This window comes from Somniosus microcephalus, unplaced genomic scaffold, assembly GCF_052327205.1.
Source record: "Somniosus microcephalus isolate GS21.2 unplaced genomic scaffold, FLI_Smic_1.0 unresolved_chr2, whole genome shotgun sequence".
NCBI classification, from domain to species: Eukaryota; Metazoa; Chordata; class Chondrichthyes; order Squaliformes; family Somniosidae; genus Somniosus; species Somniosus microcephalus.
Genome location: NW_028225180.1, coordinates 60,251,209 through 60,277,076, shown reverse-complemented (window position 1 = coordinate 60,277,076; position 25,868 = coordinate 60,251,209). Strand labels below are relative to the sequence as shown.

The following is a 25,868-nucleotide window of genomic DNA, read 5'->3' as shown; positions in this document are numbered from 1 at the left end:
GAGGAAGGTAGATAGTGCTGTGCCCCATGGGTCGGCATTAGCACCACAGCTTTTCTTGATATATATTAATGAATTGGACATGGGTGTAAAGGGCACAATTTCAAAATTTGCAGATGACACAATACCTGAAGTATAGTGAACAGTGAGGAGGATAGTGATAGAATTCAAAAGGACATAGACAGGCTGGTGGAATGGGCGGACCTATGGCAGATGACATTTAATGCAGAAAAGTGTGAAGTGATACATTTTGGTAGGAAGGACGAGGAGTAGCAAAACAATTTAAAGGGTTAATTCTAAAGGGGGTGCACGAACAGAGAGACTTGGGGGTATATGTGCACAAATCATAGAAGGTGTAAGGGCAGGTAGAGAAAGCAGATAAAAAAGTATACGGGCTCCCGGGCTTCATAGATAGAAGCACAGAGTGCAAAAGAAAGACAGTTATGATGTACCTTTATAAAACACTGTTCCGACCTCAAATGAGGCCAGAGACCCGGGTACGAATCCGGCCTTGGGCGACTGTCTGTGTGGAGTTTGCACATTCTCCCCGTGTTTGCGTGGGTTTTCTCCGGGTGCTCCGGTTTCCTCCCACAGTCCAAAGATGTGCGGGTTAGGTTGATTGGCTATGATAAATTGACCCTTAGTGTTAGGGGGATTAAATACGTGGGGTTACAGGGATAGGGTGGGATATGTGTTGGTGTAGGGGTTACGGGGATCGGGTGTGATATGTGTCGGTGCAGGCTCGATGGGCCGAAATGGCCTCGATCTGCACTGTGGGGTTTCTGTGATTCTGTGATACTTCTGTGTGAGGGGGGAGGGTGAACAGCCAGAGGTCGTGGTCCATCTCGGTACCAACAACATAGGTAAGAAGAGGGATGAGGTCCTGCAGGCAGAGTTAAGGGAGCCAGGAAAGAGGCTAAAAAGCAGGAGCTCAAAGGTAGTAATCTCCGGATAGATAGAGCCGAGAATGCATGGCTGGAGAGATGGTGTAGGAGGGAGGGCTTTAGATTCCTGAGCAATTGGAACCGTTTCTGGTGGAGGTGGGTCCTCTACAAGCCAGATGGGTTGCGCCTCAACGGGAACGGGATCAATGTCCTCATGGGAGGGGCTGCTAGTTTTTTTGGGGAGGGTTAAATTAGCTTGACAGGGAGATGGGAACCTAAGTATAGAGTCATTAGGGAGGGAAGAAAAACTGGAATTGGAAATCAAAAATGAGGAAAGTAAATTGGAAGGACAGAGGAATCAAGGGCTAGATAATAGTCAACAAGGAGGTTTGCCTGTACTAAATGGTATATTATTCAATGCAAGGAGTATAGCGAACAAGGCAGATGAGCTGAGAGCACAGGTAGATATTTGGGACTATGATTTTGTAACTATTACCGAGATGTGGCTGAAAGAGGGGGAGGTATGGCAGCTCAATATTCCTGGTTACAGGATTTTCAGACGGTATAGAGAGGGAGGTAAAAAGAAAAGGGGATTGCGGTATTGATTAAAGAAACTATTACAGCTGTGCAGAGGGATATGTTGGAGGGATCATCAAACGAGGCCATATGGGTCGAATTCAAAAACCAAAAAGGGGCGTTCACACTGCTGGGAGTTTATTACAGACCGCCAAAAAGTGAGAGGGAGATAGAAAACAAATATGGAGACACATTTCTGAGAAGTGCAAAAACTATATGGCAGTAATAATAGGAGATTTCAACTACCCCTATATTAACTGGGATAAAATTAGTGTGAAGGCTATAGAGGGTGCAGAATTCCTAAAATGTATCCAAGTGAAATGTTTTAGCCAGCATGTCGCAAGCCCAACAAGGGAGGGACCAGTTGTGGAGTTAGTTTTAGGGAATGAAGCTGGGCAGGTGGAAGGCTTATCAGTGGGGGAGCATTTTGGTACTAGTGACCATAATGCTGTTAGATTTAAGGTAGTTATGGAAAAGGACAAGGATAGACCTGGAATAAAAATTCTAAATTGGGGAAAAGCAAATTTTGCTAAGCTCAGAGGGGATTTAGCCATAGTGGACTGGAAGCAGCTACATGAATGTAAATCAGTAGTGGGAGGCATTCAAGGAGGAGATCCGGAAGGTTCGGACAAAATATGAGCCCTTAATGAAAAAAGGTGGGACTAACAAATCTGGAGCACCCTGGATGTCTAGGGACATACAGGGAAGGATAAAGAAAAAAAGGGAGGCGTATGACAGACACCGAGGGCTAAATACTGCAGTATCTTTAGAGGAGTACAGAAAGTGCAGAGATGCAATTAAAAAGGATTTTATGAAAGCAAAGAGAGAGCATGAAAAATTCTTGGCAAGTAAAATCAAGGGAAACCCAAAGATGATTTATAAATATATTAAGAGTAAGAGGATAACTAAAGAAAAGATAGTGCCTAGTAAAGATCATTAGGGTGATCTGTGTGTGGAGGCTGGAGACATTTGTGGGGTTCTTAATGAATACTTTGCATCTGTTTTCACAATGGAAAGGGGCGAAGCAGACTTTGCTATCAGCGGGAAGTGTGTGAAATATTAGATGAGATAAACATAGTGAGAGAGGAAGTATTAAGGGGTTTAGCAGCATTAAAAATGGATAAATTCCCAGTCACGGATGAAATGTATGCCAGGCTATTAAGCGAAGCAAAAGAGGAAATAGCAGGGGCACTGACCATCATTTTGTATTCCTCTTTGGCTTCAGGTGTGGTGTCGGAGGACTGGAGGACTGCTAATGTGTTACCCATGTTTAAAAAGGTGATAAGGATGGAACGAATAATTACAGGCCAGTCAGCCTAAACTCAGTGGTGGGAAAATTATTGGAAATAATTTTGAAGGACAGGATACATCTTCATTTAGAAAGACACGGATTACTCAAGGGTAGTCAGCACAGATTTGTTAAGGGGAGGTCGTGTCTGACAAACATGACTGAATTTTTTGAGGAGGTAACAAGGAGGGTAGATGAGGGTAGTGTGTTTCATGTAGTTTGCATGGACTTTAGCAAGGCTTTTGATAAGGTTCCACTTGGCAGACTGGTCACGAAGTTAAAAGCCCATGGGGTCCAGGGTAAAGTGTCAAGTTGGATTCAAGACTGGCTCGTAGACAGGAAGCAGAGGGTAATGGTTGATGGGTGTTTTTGCGAATTGAAGGCTGTTTCCAGTGGGGTTCCTCAGGAATCAATACTCGGTCCCTTGATTTTTGTGGTATATATCAATGATCTAGACTTGAATATACGGGGTATGATTAAGAAGTTTGCAGATAATACTAAAATCGGTTGTGTGGTTGATACAGAAGAAGGACGCTGTACACTGCAGGAAAATATCAATAAATTGGTCAGGTGGGCAAATGGAATTCAATCAGGAGAAGTGTGATGTAGTGCTTTTGGGGAGGGCTAACAAGGAAAGGGAATGCACATTAAATGGTAGGACACTGAGTAGTGTAGAGCAACAAAGAGACATGGAGTGCATGTCCACAAATCTCTTAGTGTAGCAAGCCAGGTAGATAATGTGTTTAAGAAGGCATACGGAATGCATCCCTTTATGAGCCATGGCATAGAATACAAGAGCAGGGGGGGTTATGCTTCAACTGTATAAAACACTAGTTAGGCCTCAGCTAGAGAACTGCTTGCAGTTCTGGTCACCATATTACAGGAAAGATGTGATTGCACTAGAGAGGGTAAAGAGGAGATTTACAAGGAGGTTGCCGGGAGCAGAGAATCTTAGCTATGAGGAAAGACTGTATAGGCTGGATCTGTTTTCCTTGGAACAGAGGAGGCCGAAGGGAGGCCTTATTGAGGTGTATACAATTATGAGGGGCATAGATAAAGTGGATAGAAAGGACCTATTTCCTTTAGCAGAAGGGTCAAATACCAGGGGACACAGATTTAAAGTAATTTGTGGAAGGTTTAGAGGGGATTTGAGGGGAAATTTCTTCACCCAGAAGGTTGTGGGGGTCTGGAACACACTGTCTGAAAGGGTGGTAGAAGCAGGAAACCTAACCACATTTAAAAAGGACTTGGATGTGCACTTGGAATGCTCTAAACTGCAGGGCTAAGGACCACGAGCTGGGAAGTGGGATTCGGCTGGATAGCTCTTTTTTGGCTGGCGTGGACACGATAGGTAGAAATGGCCTCCTTCCATGCTGTAACTTTCTATGACTCTATGATTCTATGCCCAATTCTGGTCACTGCACTTTAGGAAGGATGTGAACGCCTTAGTGAGGGTGCAGAAAAGATTTACAAGAATGGTTCCAGGGATAGGAGACTTCAGTTTCGTGGATAGACTGCAGAAGCTGGGGTTGAGAGGAAATTTGATAGTGGAGTTCAAAACCAGGAGGGATCTACACATAGTAGAGATAAACTGTTCCCATTGGCGGAAGGGTCAATAACCGATGGAGACAAATGTATGTTGATTGGCAGAAGAACCAAAGGTGACGTGAAGGGAAAGTTTTTACGCAGCGAGTGGTTATGATCTGGAATGCACTGCTTGAAGGTGTGGTGGAGGCAATTTCAATCGTGGCTTTCAAAAGGGAAATCGATAAATAACTGAAAGAAAAAAATGCAGGGTTACGGGGAAAGGGTGGGGGAGTGGGACTAGCTGAAATGCTCGTGAAGAGATGTGGCACAGATTCGTCTGTCCGAATGTACCATTCTATGATTCGGCAGGTTAATCCCAGGCTTTAGGGAAAGTTAATCACTTTGTGGGGAGAGGGGTTATCCCCAGACAAGGTATACGCACGGGGGGTTGAAGCAGGTGAGTGATGGAGAGGATGTCCCCAGACAAGGATACCACACAAGGGGGTTTGGTGCAGGGGAGGGTGTGAGAGAGAGGATGGGGAAGGATCCCATCAAATGGCACACTGGCTCCTTCCAACCCTGTCTGTATGGTATGGTGTGAGATGTGGGTAGAATTGATCTGTTTCCCTGAGCGCTCTTCTTGGCCCAGCCCTTTATAGGGCCTGTGGTGAGATCAGTGTTCATTACTATATCAAACTTCAGTAATATTCACAACAAATATGATGCTTCAAATTAGCAAACAGGTTCATGGAATATACCTGGACAAAGCAGTCCGGTCCTGGAAAGCATTAGCCTGGATTAACATAAGAGTGGGCAGAAATGCAAGGTGTGCAAGAGCAATTAACTAAAATGTCAAAGGCTCAAGCGAACACCTCCAGCCTGCAGTCTACATACTGCTCACCTGGGTGGGTGGGCACCAGAATGGATTCCTGGGTGGATAGGTCCCAGTGTGCGTCGTGTCTTGGTTGTTGGGTCCCAGTGTGAGGTCTGGTTCGGTTGGTACGTCCTTGGGCGGGTCTCCCTGTGGGCTGGTCTCTGTGTGGGTGTGTCTCTAGGTGGGATGATCTCTGCGTGGGGTGTGTCTCGACTTTTAGGTCACTGGGTGTGTAGGTCTCTGGGTGGGGTGGTGTTTGGGTGGGTGGCCAGAGTGAGTTGTGTCTCGATTGGTGGGTCCCTGAGTCTCCGGGTGGGGTCGTTTGAGTGGATGGGACCCAGGCTGGGTTGTGTCTCGATTTCTGAGTCCCTGCGTGGGTGGATCTCTGGGTCGGGTGGTGTCTGGATGGGTGTGTCCCAGGGTGGGGTTCCCAAAGGTGGGTGATTCCCAATCCAAATCGGCCCCACTCTCTGGAGGAACAAAAACTTTTAGCCTAGCTTCCCTTGTGTGTCCTCAACGTCCTTCTTGTGTCTCAATCATTTACTCTTCAGTTTCTCTGGTTTATAACTGGGGCTGGTTTGTAAATGGTGTTGCTGCAACATTGTCCATATAACTGGGTGAGAGGGAGCCCTGGACTCGTGCTGTGTCTTAACTAATTATACTTTGTTCTAATCACTTTATTTTCTCTCTCTCCTGAGGATATCTTTTAAACAGCAACGACAAGTTTCAGGAAAAGAAAGTTTAGTCGAAGAGGAATGTTTGGACAAGACCTGCCTCCAGAGTGGACTGAAGGAATCCTCCTCCAGAGGAGCCTAACCGAGAACTCCTCCAGAGCGGACTCACCGGGAGCTCCTGCAGAGGAGGCTGACCGGGAGCTCCTTCAGAGGAGACTGAGGGAGATCTCCTCCGGAGGAGACTGACCGAGACGTCCTCCGGAGGGGACTGACTGAGACCTCGTCCTCCAGAGACTGACCGAGACCTCCTCCGGAGGGGACTGACCGAGACCTCCTCCGGAGGGGACTGACCGAGACCTCCTCCAGAGGGGACTGACCGAGACCTCCTCCAGAGGGGACTGACTGGGACCTCCTCCAGAGGGGACTGACCGAGACCTCCTCCAGAGGGGACTGACCGAGACCTCCTCCAGAGGGGACTGACCGAGACCTCCTCCAGAGGGGACTGACCGAGACCTCCTCCAGAGGAGACTGACCGATTTGTACCCAATGAGGCCCATATCAGTTCTGCCTGTTTATTAGCTGGGGTTTAATTTCCTCTCTGGGCCCTGGTTTTGTTACCTCTCGTTAACAAGTTCCTATTCGATTGGGGACCTAGTGTTTTAAAGAGTTTAAAGTCTGGGGTTAATGTAGCCCGGCCTGCAATGTTACAAAAACCCTTTAACTCGGTGCCTGATTAACTGGGGCTGAGAGGAATTTAAAGTTGGAAACGTGAACACGTGGATGGAGATAGCAAAATAATGCTTGTGTTTCGGAGCGGTGCAGCAACTTTGAGGGGACATGGAGGCCATTTGATGGGTTTTGATAGACTAAATAGGGAGAAACTGTTTCCATTGACAGGAGGCTGGGTAACCGAAGGACACAGGTTTAAAATAATTGACAAAAGAACCAGAGCAGAGATGAGGGGGATTTTTTCTGCAGCGAGTTGTTCTGATCTGGAATGCAATGCCTGAAAGGGTGGTGGAGGCAGATGGCACTTGTATACTTGTAAAGACACAGTTTGCAGGGCTATGGGGAGAGAGAGGGACTAATTGGATCGCTCTGTCAAAGAGCCGGCACAGGCAGAATGGGCCGATGTTTTGTTGCAGATTGATGGGGGCCATTTTGCTGCAGGCTGCTGTTGACCATTTTGCGACAGCTTCATGGCGGCCATTTCCCGCTGCCTGTGGGGCACCATTTTTAGAGTCCCAGCTGCGCTCTTTTGCTGACACTCAGTCTCACCATCTTGTTTAAATTGTATATCCAGCCTCCCGGGTAAGACCCGCGCGCTTCAGTAGATCGACAGGTCATGTCTACAGTGTTGTTTGGAGAAGGTGGGATGTACTTGAGGAAATGTATTTAATAAATTAAACAATGAAGGCAGTTCTTATGAAAATGTCGAGGAGAACAGGCATCAGCTGAAGTAAGCGGTGGAGTTTTAACAACAACACAGTAACAACAATAACTTGCATTTATATAGCGGCTTTAATGTAATGAAACGTCAGAAGGCAATTCTCAGACAAAATTCGACACTGAGCCACAAAGAGATTTTAGGAGAGATGGCCCAAAGCTCGGTGAAATTCGTTGGTTTTAAGAAGCGTTTACTGGAGGAGAGGTAGAGCTGCGAAGAGGTTTAGGGAGATAATTCCAGAGTTTAGGGCCTTGGCAGCTGAAGACATGGCGCCAATGTGGAGCGATGGAAATCGAGGATGTGCAAAATGTCAAAGGAGTGGAGCGATCTCGAAGGGTAGTAGGTACTCTTGTTACAGAGTGCGACTCCTCACTGGGAGAGACACACACTGCACAGGGGAACTTGATACAGAGACGAACTCTTCACTGTGAGAGTCACACACTGTACACTGGGACAATCGCTAAAAAGTCAGACACCTCACTGGGAGGGACTTACACTGTATACAGGGACACTTGTTACAGAGTCCGAATCCTCACTGGGAGAGACACACACTCTACACTGGGACACCTGTTACAGAGTCGGACTCCTCACTGGGAGAGACACACTGTATACAGGGACACTTGTTACAGAGTCTGACTCCTCACTGGGAGAGACACATTGTATACAGGGACACTTGTTACATAATCCGACACCTCACTGGGAGAGACACACACTGTACACAGGGACACTTGCTACAGAGTCCGACTAATCTTTGGGGGACACACACTGTACACAGTGACAATTGTTACATAAGAGTTTAAGAAATAGGAGGAGGATTGAGCCATTTGTCCTTTCGAGCCTGCTCCGCCATTCAATAAGATCATGGCTGATCTTCTACCTCATTGCCACTATCCTGAATTATACCCATATCCCTTAATCCGTTAATATTCAAAAATCTATCGATCTCTGTCTTGAATATACTCAACGACTGAGCGCTGTAGCCCTCTGGGTAGTCAATTCCAAAGATTCACTACGCTCTGAGTGAAGACATTTCTCATCATCTCAGTCCTAATTGGCCAAACCCTTTTTCTGAGTCTGCTGCCCCTGGTTGGAGACTCCCCAGCAAAGGGAAACATCCTCCCTGCATCTACCCTGTCAAGCCCTGTAAGAATTCTGTGTGTTTCAAAGAGATCAACTCTCATTCTTTTAAAGTCTGGAGAATAAAAGCGTAGACTACTCAATCTCTCCTCGGACAATCTCGCTATCCCAGGAACCAGTCTGGTGAACCTTTGTTGCACCACATCTATGGCAAGTGTGTCCCTGTTTTGGTGAGGCGACCAAAACTGCACACAATACACCAGGTGTGGTCTCACCAGGGTCCTATGTAATTGCAGTAAGACTTCTTTACTCTTAAACGCAAAACCTCTAGTAATAAAGGCCAACATACTATTTAATTTCGTAATTGCTTGCTGTACCTACATGTTATCTTTCAATGACTTGTGTACAAGGACACCCAGGTCCCTCTGAACACCAACATTTCCCAATCACTCACCACTGTACACTTGTTACAGAGTCCATTTCCTCACTGGGAGAGACACAAACTCTACACAGGGACACTTGTTACAGAGTCTGACTCCACACTGGGAGTCACACAGGAACACTGAGTGCAATGGTCCGTGTCCCACTGCTGCCCAGACTGAGCCCCACCCTGGGCCCTTCCTGTCTGTGCATTTCCCCAGTGCCCCATTGGGGAACATTCAGCCCTGGATATCCTGCAGAAGCAGCGCTGTGGGGCCGGGTGGCTGAGTCTCGTGACCCTGTGGCTGGGCCCCTGACCTCACAATGGGAGATGATGCTTGCTTAGCTCGAGCAGGAAACCCTTAATGGGGCCGCTTAAAGTGGTGGGGCAGACAATCTGCCAAAAATGGTCAGATAATGATAGCAGTGATGGTCATCAATTGAAATGTTCACACAATCACAGTCAGTCTGCTTCTTGTTCCCTGAAGTGACATCAGCTGTTTCTTTCCGAATGAACTGAACCGATTCGCCCCCAGCCTGAAACAAAATAAAGATTAAACTGGAAATAAACAGATTGCACAGCAGTGTAAATAGCAGGGAGACTGGGGTTAATATTTTAATAATAATAATGATTACAGACAATTATTACCCATAAAATTGGCTGAATCCGATGTGTATTTTAATTATTACATTAAACATTAAAGCAAACACTCACAGTATCCACTCCAGACTCCTGCAGTTCAGTATGAGGTGGCAGAGAGCGGGGACAGATCGGTCTGTGAAGAGTTTGATCCCAGGTCCACAACCGTCAGTGAGCGGTTTGTACTGAGAGCGGAGGAGAGATCCTCGACACAAGAATCTGTGAGATCGACAGCCTCCAGCCTGGGGATCAGAGAGAGAAATACCAAGAATCAGAGTAAATCTCGAACGTTTAATAAAAACACTATTACTAATACTAATAATAATGTACAGTGTCAGACATCCAGTTACGTATTATAAACACAATCTCACACAGTCCGGTACTTACCGCAGTCTCTTTATTTTACAATCCGAGTTCCTCAGAGCCGCAGACATTAGGTTCACTCCTGAATCTCCCAGTTTATTTTTACTCAGGTTCAGAACCATCAGTGACCGGTTTGCACTGAGAACAGAGGCGAGATCCTCAGCACAAGAATCTGTGAGACCAACAGCCTCCAGCCTGAGGATCAGAGAGAGAAATAACAGGAATCAGTGTAAATCGCGAATGTTTAATAAAAACACTATTACTGATACTAATATTAATGAAGTGTCAGACATCCTGTTGTTATAAACACAATCTCACACAGTCTAGTACTTACCGCAGTTCCTGTATTTTACAGTCCGAATTATTCAGAGGCGCAGACAGCAGTTTCACTCCTGAAACTCCCAGTTCATTAATACTCAGAGTCAGAACCATCAGTGACCGGTTTGTACTGAGAGTGGGTGCGAGATCCTCGGCACAAGAATCTGTGAGACCGACTCCCCACAGACTGGGATAAGAGAGAAATAACAGGAATCCGAGTAAATCCCCAGTGTTTATAATTAACACTATTACTGATACTAATAATAATGTACAGTGTTAGGCCACCGCCCCTTGACATTCAACGGCATTACCATCGCCGAATCCCCCACCATCAATATCCTGGGGGAAACCATTGACCAGAAACTTAACTGGACCAGCCACATAAATACTGTGGCAACAAATGCAGGTCAGAAGCTAGTTATTCTGCGGCGAGTGTCTCACCTCCCGACTCCCCAAAGCCTTTCTACCATCGACAAGGCACAAGTAAGGAGTGTGATGGAATACTCTCCACTTGCCTGGATGAGTGACGCTCCAACAACACTCAAGGAGCTCGCCACCATCCAGGATAAAGCAGCTCGCTTGATTGGCACCCCATCTATCACCTTGAACGTTGACTCCCTTCACCACCAGCGTACCGTGGCTGCACTGTGTACCATCTACAAGATGCACTGCAGCAACACACCAAGGATTCTTCGGCAGCACCTCCCAAACCCGCGACCTCTTCCTCCTAGAAGGACAAGGGCAGTAGGCGCATGGGAACACCACCATCTCCAAGTTCCCCTCCAAGTCACAGACCATCCTGATTTAGAAGTAAATCGGCAAACCTTCATTGTCGCTGGGTCAAAACCCTGGAACTTTCTACCTAACATCACTTTGGGAGTACCTTCACCACACGGACTGCAACGGTTCTAAAAGGCAGCTCACCACCACCTTCTCAAGGGCAATTAGGGATGGGCAATAAATGCCAGTGAAGCCCACATCCCATGAACGAATAAAAAAAAAAATGTTATTATTAAAACAATCTCACACAATCTGGTACTTACCACAATTCCTGTATTTTACACTCCGGGTTCCTCAGAGCTGCAGACAGTAGTTTCATTCCTGAATCTCCCAGTTTATTATTACCCAGGTTCAGAACCGTCAGTGAGCGGTTTCTTCTGAGACCCGAGGCGAGTCCCTCGGCACAAAAATCTGTGAGACCGACACCCCATTGACTGGGATCAGAGAAAAATAACAGGAATCAGAGTAAATCCTCAGTGTTTATCAATAACACTATTACTGATAGCAATAACAACGTACATTGTTAGACACCAGTTATTATAAACACAATCTCAAACAGTCTGCTACTTACACCAGTTTCTGTATTTTACACTCTGGGTTCCTCAGAGCTGCAGACAGTAGTTTCATTCCTGAATCTCCCAGTTCATTTTCACTCAGTCTAAACACAAACAGACATTGAGAAACAAACTGCATCAAACCACGGATCTGATAGATTTCGCTCTCAGATATTACAGCAATCACTGAAATTTCTACAGGAAATGAAGAAACCGGATTTCCCCCGCGATTTCCCACCTGCGCGGGTCGGGTGAAATGGCGCTAACTGCTGCTGTATAATCCGCCCCCAGGATTATGTGTAACAAGGAGCGTTTATTCTGTCCCGTAACAAGTTTTAAATGTCCCCGTACTCCTATTTTATAGGGGAGGGCAGTGTCTCACTTTATTCCCCATTAAACTGGCTCTACATTCATTTCAGATGTATCTGGCCCGTCAGTTTCTGGGGAAATTTTGAAAATTCTCTCCTCTAGCGGGGCCTCACATACAGGGGACAGATTATGGGAAATTCCCGCGTACACTGCCCCAGGTTTACCCAGGAGCCGCCCGCTGTGCGAGGCCCCACCACTGCTCTGGTGTGTGTCTGTACTCTGGGGCTCATACCCCACAACACTTTAAATTGGAACCTTTTTACCGGCAATTTAAGATCCTGAGTATCAATCTTTACTCAATGATCAGGACTGTGAATAAATGTAAACATTTACAGCTAAAAGAATTCCCGATTCCCCAATATTCCCAATCCAGGAAACTTCCCCCTGCTCAAGACACAGCCTGCACGGGATTGGAGTAAATATCGAACTGTTAGTGAGTTAATCTGTCGTTTCTGATCTGTTTCCAGTTGAAATGGTTGGATGTGGAAAACATTTTAAATTAATTTTACCTTTACTGCCAGATTATATTTCATGTTTCCATTCTGCTCTCCAGCATTATTAATTATGATTTATTACAATTATCAGACTCTCAGTGGCCAGTATTTGCCGATCGGAGAAAGGCTGTAAAATCCTACTTGTCCAAAAGGATCCTTTCCAGATTCTCCAGTCCTTAGGCAATTACTAACCGATCCTCTTATTTTTGGTCATATTCGTGTTGAATCTGCCTCTCTCTGGGATAACTGAACTCTCTGTTTCCCTACATTATGGAGCAACAACACAATCCGTGACTGTTCTACAATTCGCCCAACAGTTAGAGACAAATAAACAGTAAACTCAACACCCGGCATTTGTGCAGTACGGGTCCCAGCCGCTGGAGTCCTTCACACTGAACGTGGCATTATAGTAGATCGAGTTACTTAATTGTATGACAGAGTCCAATGACATGAGACAGGACCACACAATCAATCGGGGTCAATGTCAATTCACTAAATGAAAGAGTTTCCACAGATCCCACTGTGGCCCGAGCCAGTGCTTTATTCTGAGACTCAAACAGGTAGTGGAATGTTTTCAGGAGGTTCCTTTTACCAGTTTCACTCTCTGTGTTTCCAATCTGTCCTTCAACCTTCTCCTTCACCCAGTCAATCACTCGGCAGGTGGTTTGAAGAAGAAATGGACCCAGAAACTCCTCCAGGGGCCAAGCTGCCTTTGGGGAGGAGAGACCAGCAACAAAACGGAGAAATATCTCGAAACGGCCATCTTCCTTGCTGTGGGATTTTCTGAGAAGTTTCAGGATGTCCACGGGGTATGGAGTCAGGAATTGTGCGAGTACAGCTACAAACTCTAGGATGGTGAGGTGCGGGAATGTGTACACCACGCTCTGGGCAGAATCATCTCTCTCCAAAAGTTCCATCATGAACCCAGACAGGAACTGGGAAGGTTGCAGATTGTACTTGATCAAATCTCCATTTCTAAACACAAGCTTCTTCTCAGAGACGCCTGTGAAGGCCATCTCACCAATCTTCAGTAACACATCACGGGGGCTTTCAATCTCTCGGCCATGATTTTTCAGAATTTTGTAAATATAGTAGGAATATAGATGGCTGATGGTCTTGGGAACTCGCTGCTGATTCCTGTCTCTTTGTGTAAAGAAGGGACCCAGTGCCAGATGAGGATCCAGCAGTAGGAAGGGTTGTAGCACATGGTGTACAGGATCTCGTTCTCCTCCACGTGTTTGAAAACAGCTGCTGCCACCGTCTGATCTTCAAAAAACTTGTTGAAATATTCCTTCCGTTCTTCACCAACAAATCCCATGATTTCAGCCCAGACACTGATCTCAGCCTTTTCCAATAAATGTAATGCAGTGGGGAGGCTGGTCACTAGCACTGAACATCCTGGGAGCAGCTTGTGCTGTATTGAACTGGACACAATGTCAGACACTTCACACCAGTCTTCGGGATCTGTGCACCTGCGCTGAGGTTCTGTATTTCTCAGATTGTCAGCAAAATCGATCCTGTCCTTGAATTCATCCAAACCATCGAATATAAACAGCAATCCCTCTGGGTTCTTCCAGAGCTCTCCCAGAATATTCCCAAAGTAAGGATACAGACCCAGTATCAGATTCCTCAGGTTTATTCTACATTTAAATGCGTTCAAATCCCGGAATTTAAAACTGAAAAGATATTGAAAGTGTGGATATATTTTCCCAGTGGCCAAGTCATGAACAGTTTTTTGTACCATTGTTCTTTTTCCAATCCCTCGGACTCCGCTCACTCCTGCTGAACTCCCAGAATTGGATTTTCTCCAGGAAAAACTGCTCTGGAACAACTGACCAGTTTGGATATTTTCCAGTTCGCTCCGGAGAAGTTTCTCTCTCCACTTTTCATGGTCTCGGCCTCTTGCCAGCAGTTCATGTTCTACAAGTGTCCGATCTCCAACAATAGAAATGACCGTTATCTCAGCGTAGCGATCAACCAGCTGGAAAATCTTAACCTTCTCCTTTATTAGGATAGTGTTCACTCTCAGTGTTTCAGTTTGTACCCGGAGTGTTTCCTTGTGATTCTGTTGAACATCTTGAATTAGAACAGAGAGGAAGTGGTCACAGTGTTAGGTTTATTGACATAAAACAACTTCTCAATACAGGAAACTTTCTTTTTCCGGCACCGACGGGACTGACATGGTGCCGGTTCATCAAAAATTCTGGATAACCGAAAGCTAAAGTAAAAGATACAGAGCCGAGAGCTCTATATAAAGCAACAAACCCAACAGGTTTGAGGCTCTTACTCCCTGTGAGGATTGGAACGTGGACTGCGGGGAGGTTGAGCAACCTGGCCACAGCACTGTGGAGCGGGGGGCCATTCAAGTGCGGGGACTTAAAATAAATGTTGTAATGGTAGGGGATAGTATCATTAGTGGGATAGATAGGGTTATTTGCAGCCGAGAGCGAGAGTCCCGAAGGCTGTGTTGCCTGCCCGGTGCCAGGGTTAATGACATCTCCTCTGGGCTGGAGAGAAACTTGGAGTGGGAGGGGGAGGATGCAGTTGTCGTGGTCCATGTTGGTACCAACGACATAGATAGGACAAGGAAAGAGGTTCTGCTGAGGGAGCTTGAGCAGCTAGGGGCCAAATTAAAAAGCAGAACCACAAGGGTAATAATCTCTGGGTTACTACCTGAGCCACGAGCAAATTTGGCTAGGGTAAATAAAATTAGAGAGTTAAATGCGTGGCTCAAAGACCTGGTGTGGGAGAAATGGGTTTTGCTTCTTGGGACACTGGCATCAGTACTGGGATAGGAGAGAGTTGTTCCGTTGGGATGGACTTCACTTGGCCAGTGCTGGGACTAGAATCCTGGCGAATCGAATAACTAGGGCTGTAGCGAGGGTTTTAAACTAATTAGTGGGGGGGAGGTTTTAAGAGAGCGAAAAATAAAAATGACAGCAGAGAAGGCAATAGAGCAAGGTAGCAGTGGGGGAATTAAAAAGCAGAGCGTGTCAGGAAGGGACAGAATGTATATAATGATAAAGGTAAAGTAGTAAAAGGGGTAAAATCAGGAAAAAATCGTCAGAAAACATACTTGAAAGTTCTTTATCTGAATGCACGCAGCATTCGTAACAAAATAGACGAGTTGACGGTACAAATAACTACACATGGCTATGATCTGGTGGCCATTACGGAAACATGGCTGCAAGAAGATCATGACTGGGAACTAAACATACAAGGGTATTTGACAATTAGGAAGGACAGACAGGAAGGAAAGGGAGGTGGGGTTGCTATGTTAATCAAGGATGGAATCACTGCAATAGTCAGAAATGATATTGGGTCAAAGGAGCAGGATAGTGAAACAGTTTGGGTGGAGATAAGGAATAATGAGGGGAAAATGTCACTAGTGGGCGTAGGCTATAGGACTCCTAACAGTTGCAACTCTGTTGGTCGGAGTATAAATCAGGAAATAGTTGGGGCTTGTAATAAGGGAACAGCAATAATCATGGGGGATTTTAACTTTCATATTGACTGGACTAATCAAATTGGGCATGGCAGCCTTGAGGAAGAGTTGATAGAGTGTATTAGGGACGGGTTCCTTGAGCAGTATGTAACTGAACCAACCAGGGGGCAGGCAATCTTAGGTCTGGTCCTGTGTAATAAGACAGGATTAATAAAACATGTCTTAGTAAAGGATCCCCTTGGAATGAGTGACCATAATATGATTGAATTCCAAATTCAGTTTGAGGGTGAGAGAGTTGGATCTCAAACCAGCGTACTGAGCTTAAATAAAGGAGACTATGAAGGTATGAGAGTAGAATTGACTAAAGTGGATTGGGAAAACAGATTAAAGTGTAAGACGGTGCAAGAGCAGTGGTCTACATTCATGGAGATATTTCACATCTTTCAATATAAATATATTCCACTGAGGACAAAGGGGAGTATAAGAAAAGACAGCCATCTGTGGCTTAGTAAAGTAATAAAGGATAGTATCTGACTGAAAACAAGGGCATGTAAAGTAGCCAAATCTAGTGGGAGGATAGAAGATTGGGAAGCTTTTAAAAGCCAGCAAACAATAACTAAAAGATTAATTAAGAAAGGGAAGATAGATTATGAAAGTAAACTAGCAAAAAATATAGAAACAGATAGCAAGAGTTTCTACAGCTATATATAAAGAAAAAGGGTAGCTAAAGTGAACGTTGGTCCCTTAGAGGATGAGAGCGGGAAACTAATGGTGGGGAACATGGAGATGGCAAAGACGCTGAACAAATATTTTGAATCAGTCTTTACAGTAGAGGACACTAAAAATACTCCAACACTGGACAAACAGGGGGCAATGGGGGGGAGGAGCTAAACACGATTAAAATCACTAAGGAGATGGTACTCGGTAAAATAATGGGACTTAAGTCGGATAAATCCCCCAGACCTGATGGCCTACATCCTAGGGTCTTGCGAGAAGTGGCTGTAGGGATTGTGGATGCATTGGTGATTATTTTCCAAAACTCCCTGGACTCAGGAAAGGTCCCGGCAGATTGGAAAACTGCTAATGTAACACCCTTTTTTAAGAAGGGAAGTAGACAAAAACCTGTAAACTATAGACCAGTTAGCCTAACATCTGTGGTTGGCAAAATGTTGGAGTCCATTATTAAGGAAACATTAACAGAGCATTTGGATAAACATAATGTAATAGGACAGAGTCAGCATGGTTTTATGAAGGGGAAGTCATGTTTGACAAATTTGCTCGAATTCTTTGAGGACGTAACATACAGGGTGGTTGAAGGGGAACCATTGGATGTAGTGTTTTTGGATTTCCAAAAGGCATTTGACAAGGTTCCACACAAAAGATTACTGATCAAGATAAAAAATCACGGGATTGGGGGTAATATACTGGCATCGGTGGAAGACTGGCTATCTAACAGAAAACAAAGAGTTGGGATAAATGGTTCGTTCTCAGGCTGGCAATCATTAACTAGTGCTGTACCACAAGGGTCAATGCTGGGACCCCAACTCTTTACAATCTATATTAACGATTTGGAGGAAGGGACTGAGTACAAAATATTCAAGTTTGCCAACGATACAAAGATGGGAGGGAAAGCAGTGAGGAGGACATAAAAAAACCTGAAAAAGGACATAGGCAGGCTAAGTGAGTGGGCAGAGATTTGGCAGATGGAATATAATATTGGAAAGTGTGAGGTTATGCAGAAAAAATCAAAGTGCAAGTTATTATCTAAATGGAGAGAAACTGCAAAGTGCTACAGTAGAAAGGGAACTGGGGGTCCTGGTGCATGAAACAGAAAAAGTTAGTATGCAGGAGCAGCAGGTGACCAGGAAGGCCAATGGAATCTTGGCTTTTATTGCAAGGGGGATGGAGTATAAAAACAGGGAAGTCCTGCTGCAGTTATACAGGGTATTGGTCAGGCCACACCTGGAATACTGCGTGCAGTTTTAGTTTCCTTATTTAAGAACATATATACTTGCTCTCGAGGCGGTTCAGAGAAGGTTCACTCGGTTGATTCCGGAGATGAGGGGGTTGACATATGAGGAAAGTTTGAGGAGGTTGGGCCTCTACTCATTGGGGTTCAGAAGAATGAGAGGCGATCTTATCGAAACATATAAGATTGTGAGGGAGCTTGATCGGGTGGATGCTGTGAGGATGTTTCCACTGACGGTTCAGACTGGAACTTGGGGTCAGAATCTTAGAATAAGGGGCTGCCCTTTCAAAACTGAGATGTGGAGAAACTTCTTCACTCAGAAGGTAGTATATCTATGGAGTTTGCTACCCCAGAGAGCTGTGGAAGCTGCAACATTAAATTTTTTTAAAACGGAGATAGACAGCTTCCTAGCAGATAACGGAATTAAGGGTTACGGGAAGAGGGCAGTGAAGTGGATGTGAGTCTAGATTCGGATCAGCCATGATCCTATTGAATGGCGGAGCAGGCCCGAGGGGCCGTATGGCCTACTCCTGCTCCTACTTCTTATGTTCTTATAACAGGTTCAGAACAATGGCCACAAGTTCCATGCGTCGCTGTAGCTTAGCAACAGCTGCAGCCATACCCTTGCATAGCAACAGATCGAGGAAGGCAAGTAATAAAACTTACCTGAACCTACTCCTGAATTTTGCCGGTTAACCGAGATTTCCGGTTATTTAGGTGCCGGTAAATCGAAAGTTTCCTCTACCAGGCTACTATTCAGTAAAATGTTGCTAGATTTAATTCATAGCTTCAGTAGAGGTGCGGGTAGAAATTAGGTTTCAGTTAATGAAAACCTCGCTTGAAAGTGAACAATGGCCGAGAAAAGTTTCAAATCCTCACTTCATTCTATTATTCATTGAACATGGCGATTACTATGAAGTTGATATTTTCCTTCTGATGGCTAATGCCATCAGCCATGTCTTGTACTACAGACTTCTCATTACAAATCCACCCGTGATCCTGGTAATACAACAATAGTACCTCTCATTGATCAATCTTTGAAGCAGTCAGTACTCTTTACATTCTGCAGAGGAAATCAGACATTGTATCTCAGTGGGAGAGGGGTGTTAGACTTTGGTGCAGTGGGAACATTCCCGCCAGAGGGCGCAGTGTTCAAACCCCACTCCAGACAGTCGGAATCAGAGCTTCTGCTTTGTAATTGTGGGTTAACATCCAGCACGATACACATGACGGTGGGTGTGGGTTCCCCATCCCCACCCTCATCGTGTTGGTTGTGGGAGCCCAGAAAACCCCTCTCGCCATATAGGACTAACCATCCTATGGCCTGGTATAAAAGATGGCTCTAGCATTAACACGTTCAGTCAGACTGTGAATCAGGCTGCGAATCCTTTCACTACTCCACACTGTTCCCCAAAGTGGATCTGTAATGAGATGTCATTGTATCAGACCGTGGAAAGGTTACCTGGAGGGTTGTGTGTACTGGGAGGGGGACCAGACTGTGAATTGCCAGGAGTTCCAATGTCATTGTATCAGACCGTGCAAAAGCTATCTGGAGGATTGTGTGCACTGGGAGCGGGACAGACTCGAAATGGTCAGAAGTTCCAGTGTTGCTGTATCAGACCGCAGGTATGTTAGCTGCGGTATTGTGTGAACTGGGTGTGAAACAGACTAAGTGTTCAAAATTTCTAATCGGGGCTTATTGACCCTTATCTGATTTTCTGACCCGATATCCTGTCCATCACCAAGACCGCCAATTCCACCTCCAAAACATTGCTCATCTCCGCCACTGCCTCAACTCATCTGCTGCTGAAACTCTCATCAATGCCTTTGTTATGTCCAGACTCGACTATTCCAATACTCTCCTGGTCGGTCTCCCACGACGTACCCTGTGTAAACTTGAGCTAATACAAACCTTTACTGCCCATATTCTAACTTGCACCAAGTCCCGTTTGTTGTGTATGTACCTTTAAGGTAATAACTGGTCTCAGACTGCAGTACCAGCAGTGACCACCCCTGTATAAAAGGCCCTAGCAGGCTTCTGTAGTTCCAGTTTCCAGGTTGTCTCCATCCAGTAAAGGCTTGTTATAATCAAATCCTGCAGTCAGTGTCTCAATTATACATGGACATAATACTGGCGACGAGTAAGAAACGAACTTACCTGCAACTCGGCAGCACCTCAGACGACGTTATTGAAGGTCGAAGCCAGAAGAAAGAGAAAATAAAATAATTCAAAGAAACTCGAGAAATGGGCGTCGACCGTGGGCAACCACCCTCCAAATCATCGAATTGAAAAGTGCAGGAGAGACTGTCGAGAGCCAGGCTTGGTCTCCAGTCTGTGGTTTCCCAGCTAATCAGGCTGGTGGCAGGTAGTGCACTGATCCTTCCTGGGCTGCGGCGGGCTAGAGCTCGATCGGGTGGCTCTGCAACGGGGCCGGGCAGCGAGTCGGGAAGCAAAGAAAGAGAGGGTGGAGCACACAGGGCGCGGCCGGTGCTTCACAGCCGGGCAGCGTTCGGACCTAAGAAGAGGGAGGGAAGTGTCCCAGAGGGTCCGCTCCATGACGGGAACGGTTCTTCAATTAACGGAACAAATACTGAAGCGCGATAAAAAAATAAAAATACTGCGGAGAGCAGCGGCAGCAGCAGGAAAGCGCCGGAGGTGCCAACTTAACTCGGCGGGGAAGAAGGCAAAGTGCGGGAGGCACCATCTTAGATTTTCAAGATGCCAAAGACTGGCGATATCACTGCCTTCAATAATGCAATAGAAGGCTGGACCACGTATGTGGAAAGGGTTGAGGTATATTGCGAGGCAAACGAAATAGCCGATGAGAAAAAGGCATCGGTATTGCTAAATTGAATGGGCGCAAGAACGTACGGCCTATTGTGGGACCTGATTACTCCAGCCAAACCGAAGGCAAAGAGTTTTTACGAAATTGTTGCTATCCTACAGGAACACCTAAATCCTACACCGCTGCTGATAGCAGAAAGATTTAAATTCCACAGGAGAAATCAGCATAAAAATGAGAGCAATGCTGATTACCTTACAGAACTACACAAGCTATCAAAGCACTGCCAGTTCGGAGCAGGACTGGCAGATACCTTACGGGACAAATTTGTCTGTGGACTCCTGAGTGAAGGAACCCAGAAGAGGTTACTCTGAGAGAAAGAGCTGACGCTAGATAAGGCTTTCAGCGTGGCAGTATCGTACGAAGCAGCAGCAAGGGAAATACAACAAAAGCCACTGGAATACGGCACCCATGAAATGACATGGGGATTTGCAAAATGTTATCGCTGCGGCAGAACAAACCATGACCAGAAGGACTGGTCCAAGGACAAAATATGCAGGCAATGCGGAAAGATGGGACACATTGCACGACTTTGCAGGTCTGGGAAGAAGCCCAACGACAACAAAAAGGCTACCAAGGAACTGTACAGGAAAGTACAGAAGATGACGGACAGTAGTTCCGAAGCCCAGATGAGCGATATTGAATCCGGGAACAAGAGACTAAGCTGTCTCAAACTTCACAACATAATCGCAAAAGAGGATCACCGAACCATTTGGGTCACCCTCACGATAGCAGGGTCCCAAGTCAAAATGGAATTGAATACAGGATCAGCTCTAACCATCATGAATCGACGAGACTACGAGCATCTATTCTCACACATACCCTTGAGAGAGACATTCATTGACTTGAGGACGTATACGGGGCAAAAAGTATACCCCAGAGGAAAAATAAGGGTGCCTGTCGAATAAAACGGCAAGAAAATACGGAAATTTTATCTCTACATTCTGCAAGATGGTGGACCACCGTTATTGGGACGTGAATGGATCAGAAAGCTAAGTTTGGACTGGCAGTCGATTCAGGCACTGACGGTGGCTGGTAAAAAGGATGACGACGTCACTCCTGGATGATTGTCAACAATCTTAGCTGACGCCAAAGAGGTATTTCAACAAGAACTGGGCACTCTTAAAGGCGTAACCACCTCGATAAAAATAGAGGAGAATGCAATTCCCAAGTTTTTCAAAGCAAGACCAGTACCATATGCAATTCGCCCAGCCGTCGAGGCAGAGCTGGAGAATCTGGAGAAGGCAGGCGTGTTATCTAAGGTAGACTGGAGCGAGTGGGCGGCACCCAACGTTCCTGTCATGAAGAAAACATTAAACAATAAGTCTGAGGAGCCAAGGAAGGTTCGCATCTGTGGGGACTTCAAGGTGACGGTGAACCCAGTCCTTCACACAGTACAATATCCTCTTCCAAGGATAGAAGATATCTTCACCTCACTATCTGGAGGGAAGCGTTTTACAAAATTTGACCTAGCACAAGCATATTTGCAGATGGAGGTTGAAGAATCCTCCAGGAAGTATCTCACGATAAACACCCACAAATGTCTTTACCAGTATAATCGACTGGTAGTCGGAGTAGCATCAGCTCTGGCGATATGGCAAAGAGCGATGGAACAAGTCCTGCAAGGGATTCTGGGGACTCAGTGTTACTTGGGCGACATCCTAGTGACAGGTGAAGATGACAGTGAACACCTTGCCAACCTAGAGCAGGTGCTCACTAGACTACGGGAACATGGGCTACGAGCCAATCGCCCTAAGTGCGAGTTTTTTAAGAAACAGATATCGTATTGTGGCCACGTGATTGATGAAGAGGGGTTGCATAAGTCCCCTGACAAAATTGAAGCGGTAGTTAAGGCTCCAGCGCCTGAAAATGTGTCGCAACTGAGGTCATTCCTCGGATTGGTGAATTACTACCGTAAGTTTTTGCCGAATTTGTCCACAATTCTGCATCCACTGAACGCCCTACTATGAACGGGAGTAGCATAGAACTGGAGTGATGAATGTAAGCGGGCCTTTGAGAAGATTAAGGACCTAATCACTTCAAGAGAAGTATTGGCTCACTACAACCCATCACTATTGATAAGACTGGCGTGTGATGCGTCTCCCTACAGTGTTGGGGCGGTACTGTCACATAAATTCCTTGATGGTTCAGAGAGGCCGATAGCTTTTGCGTCACGCTCGTTAACTTCAGCCGAGCGTAACTACGCCCAGATTGACAGAGAGGCCCTCAGCCTGGTGTGGGGGGTGAAGAAGTTCAATCACTACCTACACGGTCAGAAATTTACTCTACTAACTGATCATCAACCTCTCATCTCCATTTTCAACCCACAGAAGGGCCTACCGATAATGATGGCACAACGGCTACAGAGGTGGTCCCTTTTCCTAGGGGCACACCAATATGACACCGAGTACACAGGAACTAAACAGCATGGGAATGCTGATGGATTGTCGCGCCTACCGTTGCCGATGGTGGAAGAAGAACTGGCAGTGGATCCAGTGGAGTTATTCCACTCGACTATAGTCGAATGTCTCCCTGTGACGGATGCAAACATAGAAAAGGAAACACGAAATGACCCGACACTCTCCTGGGTCTATGATTTAATGGTGAAGGGATGGCCAGCACATGGCGAACCACTGCTGCCAGCATTCTCGCTGAGAAGAGAACAGCTGTCAGTGTGCAGAGGAACCTTGATGTGTGGATCCAGAGTAGTAATTCCACCCAAATTGAAGGATAGAGTGCTCAATGAGCTTCATGAGGGTCATCTGGGAGGGTTAAAAATGAAGAACTTAGCCAGAGCGTGGTGGCCGGGAATCGATAGGGAAATCGAAGAGATGACCAAGAGCTGTACAGGATGCCAGAAGGTCCAAAACGCCCCACCGCAAGCCCCTCTACATCCATGGGAGTGGCCCTCATCTCCATGGCAAAGGGTGCACATTGATTTTGCTGGCCCCTTTACGGACTCGATATTTTTAATTGCGGTGGATGCACATTCAAAGTGGCCAGAGGTAATAAAAATGTCCTCAACCACCACAGAAAAAACTATCACAGTCTTACGAACCATATTCGCCAGGAATGGGCTACCTGAATAGATTTGCTCTGACAATGGACCACAGTTTCTGTCTGAAGAGTTCTTAAAAAACAATGGTTTTAAGCATTACACATCTGCCCCATATCATCCAGCCACAAATGGATTGGCCGAGGGGTTTGTTCAAACATTCAAGAAGGCTATCAAGGCAATGTGTAATGAAGAAATACCCCTACAACACAAGGTGGATAACTTCTTGTTTGCCTACCGGAATGCGACACATGCGGTTACCAAACAAACTCCAGCCATGATGTTCTTCAATCGAAGACTACGATGCCACTTGGATTTGGTTAAGCCAAACGTCAGAAGAGATGTGGAGAACAGGCAGTTTCAGAATATGAATGAAAGGCCGACCAGGAGTTTTAAGATAGGTGAACCAATTTTGGCCCGGGACTAACGCACAGAGAAATGGCAGCCAGGAACGATCTGTACACAGCAAGGACCTCTAATGTATAGCGTGGACGTTGGAGAGAGCATTGCAAGACGCCATGCTCACCAGATTCTAGAGTCACTGGAAAATGTCAACTCCACACCACGATCTGATACACCTGGCGATGAAACCGAAGTACCAATTGCATCTACCGCAGAATCGGTGATATTGGAAGCAGACGAACCAAACAACGACATTGCTCCCGACGCAACCTTGCCAGAAGAACCTGATATCCCAAAGAGGCATTATCCAGACAGAATCAGGAAGCCTCCTCAAAGACTGAACTTATAATTGCTTAACTTCAACCAATGTATCTAGCAACCGTAATTGTAATTGTAATTAGTTATTATTTAGTTGTTAAATGAATGATATGTACTGTTTATCTAAAAGTGGAGGAATTGTTGTGTATGTACCTTTAAGGTAATAACTGGTCTCAGACTGCAGTACCAGCAGTGACCACCCCTGTATAAAAGGCCCTAGCAGGCTTCTGTAGTTTCAGTATCCAGGTTGTCTCCATCCAGTAAAGACTTGTTATAATCAACTCCTGCAGTCTGTGTCTCAATTATCCACGGACATAATACCGTTCACCAATCACCCCTGCACTCGCTGAGTAACATTTGCTCCTGTTCCAACAATGCCTTGGATTTAAATTTCGCTTTCTTATTTTTAAATTGCTTCCCGGCCTTGTCCCTTCCTATCTCTGGTAAACTCCAGCCCTAGCTTCCTCATAGATCTCTGTTCTCCTCCAATTCTGGCCTCTGGTGCATCTCCAATTTTCAATCGCTCCACCATTGCGGATGCCCCTTCAGCATCCTGGGCACGAGGCTCTGCAATTCCCTCCCTGAACCTCTGTCTCTTAACAGCTTTTCCACAGGTATTATATCAGGACTCAGGCAAGTTGTCTGCTGTATCATGTACAGAGAGAGGGACAGACTGTGATATGATAACAGTTACCTGGGGGTAGAGCTTACTGCCATTCTGATGGTACAGAGTGGAATCAGGATGATGATTTAAGGTATTAGGCCTTTAGGTTGAGGGGGTTTGGTGTATTTTGTTTTTGCAAGAGATATCGGTATTGAAATTCTTAAATGGAATTCATAACATTAGTGCAGGAAACATTCTCACAATTACCAAAATAATTAACAGAGAAAATTAAAAATCAGAAGTAAGAATGGAAATCAGGGTACATTTCCCCCCCGCCCCAAAGGGTAATAGAGCAGGGAGACCAGTTACCAGGGAAGGGCACTAAAGGGCTGTGTTAGTGGCGTCTAGAGACAATTGAATGTGTTTGTGTGGATATTCTGAGAGGAGTGTTAGGTGGCATCCACTCTCTAACAGGGCAGAATGACTTGACCTGAATGGTATTTTCCTGCCCCTAATCATTCTCCGCTAACATTGTATCTCCGAAATTGCTAACAATTTTTCAGCAGTTTTACACATACAATCACTGAATATGTTTTATAACAGCCCTTTTACTTCACCGGTTAGAATTGGAAATAGAACTGTCGCCTACTTCAGCCACTGTAATGTTACAGCAGAAAACATTCAACATCGATTTGAACTGTTCTACCAGTAATTATACTCCTTGTTTTTCATTTTGGTATAAGTTTCCTATACTGCAGGTTTGGGAAATTACAAATGTGTTTCTGTTACTCATTACATTGGGTTAAAAATTCTCCTGAACTTAAGGACTACTCTTTGAGTAGAATGAGCATCTCTCTTTCACTACCATTATGAAGATAGCCAGTAACTTCCTAGTCACCCTGAACATTGTACATTTCTCCCATTTCTACACAGAATAATGTTCTGTTGTG

At 45.5% G+C, this 25,868-nt stretch overlaps 2 pseudogenes across 1 annotated transcript; one reads left to right on the top strand and one right to left on the bottom strand.

The window, feature by feature from the left end:
* The window catches only part of LOC147092706 (NACHT, LRR and PYD domains-containing protein 12-like), a 1,351,730-nt pseudogene that overhangs the window by 956,344 nt on the left and 369,518 nt on the right, over positions 1 to 25,868 (top strand).
* Positions 7,329 to 14,356, bottom strand: LOC147092710 (NACHT, LRR and PYD domains-containing protein 3-like; annotated as a pseudogene). Its single transcript, XR_015075068.1, has 7 exons — positions 12,616 to 14,356; positions 11,437 to 11,517; positions 11,115 to 11,299; positions 10,102 to 10,261; positions 9,792 to 9,962; positions 9,480 to 9,646; positions 7,329 to 9,301 (listed from the first exon to the last, which is right to left on the bottom strand). The product of XR_015075068.1 is annotated as an NACHT, LRR and PYD domains-containing protein 3-like (transcript).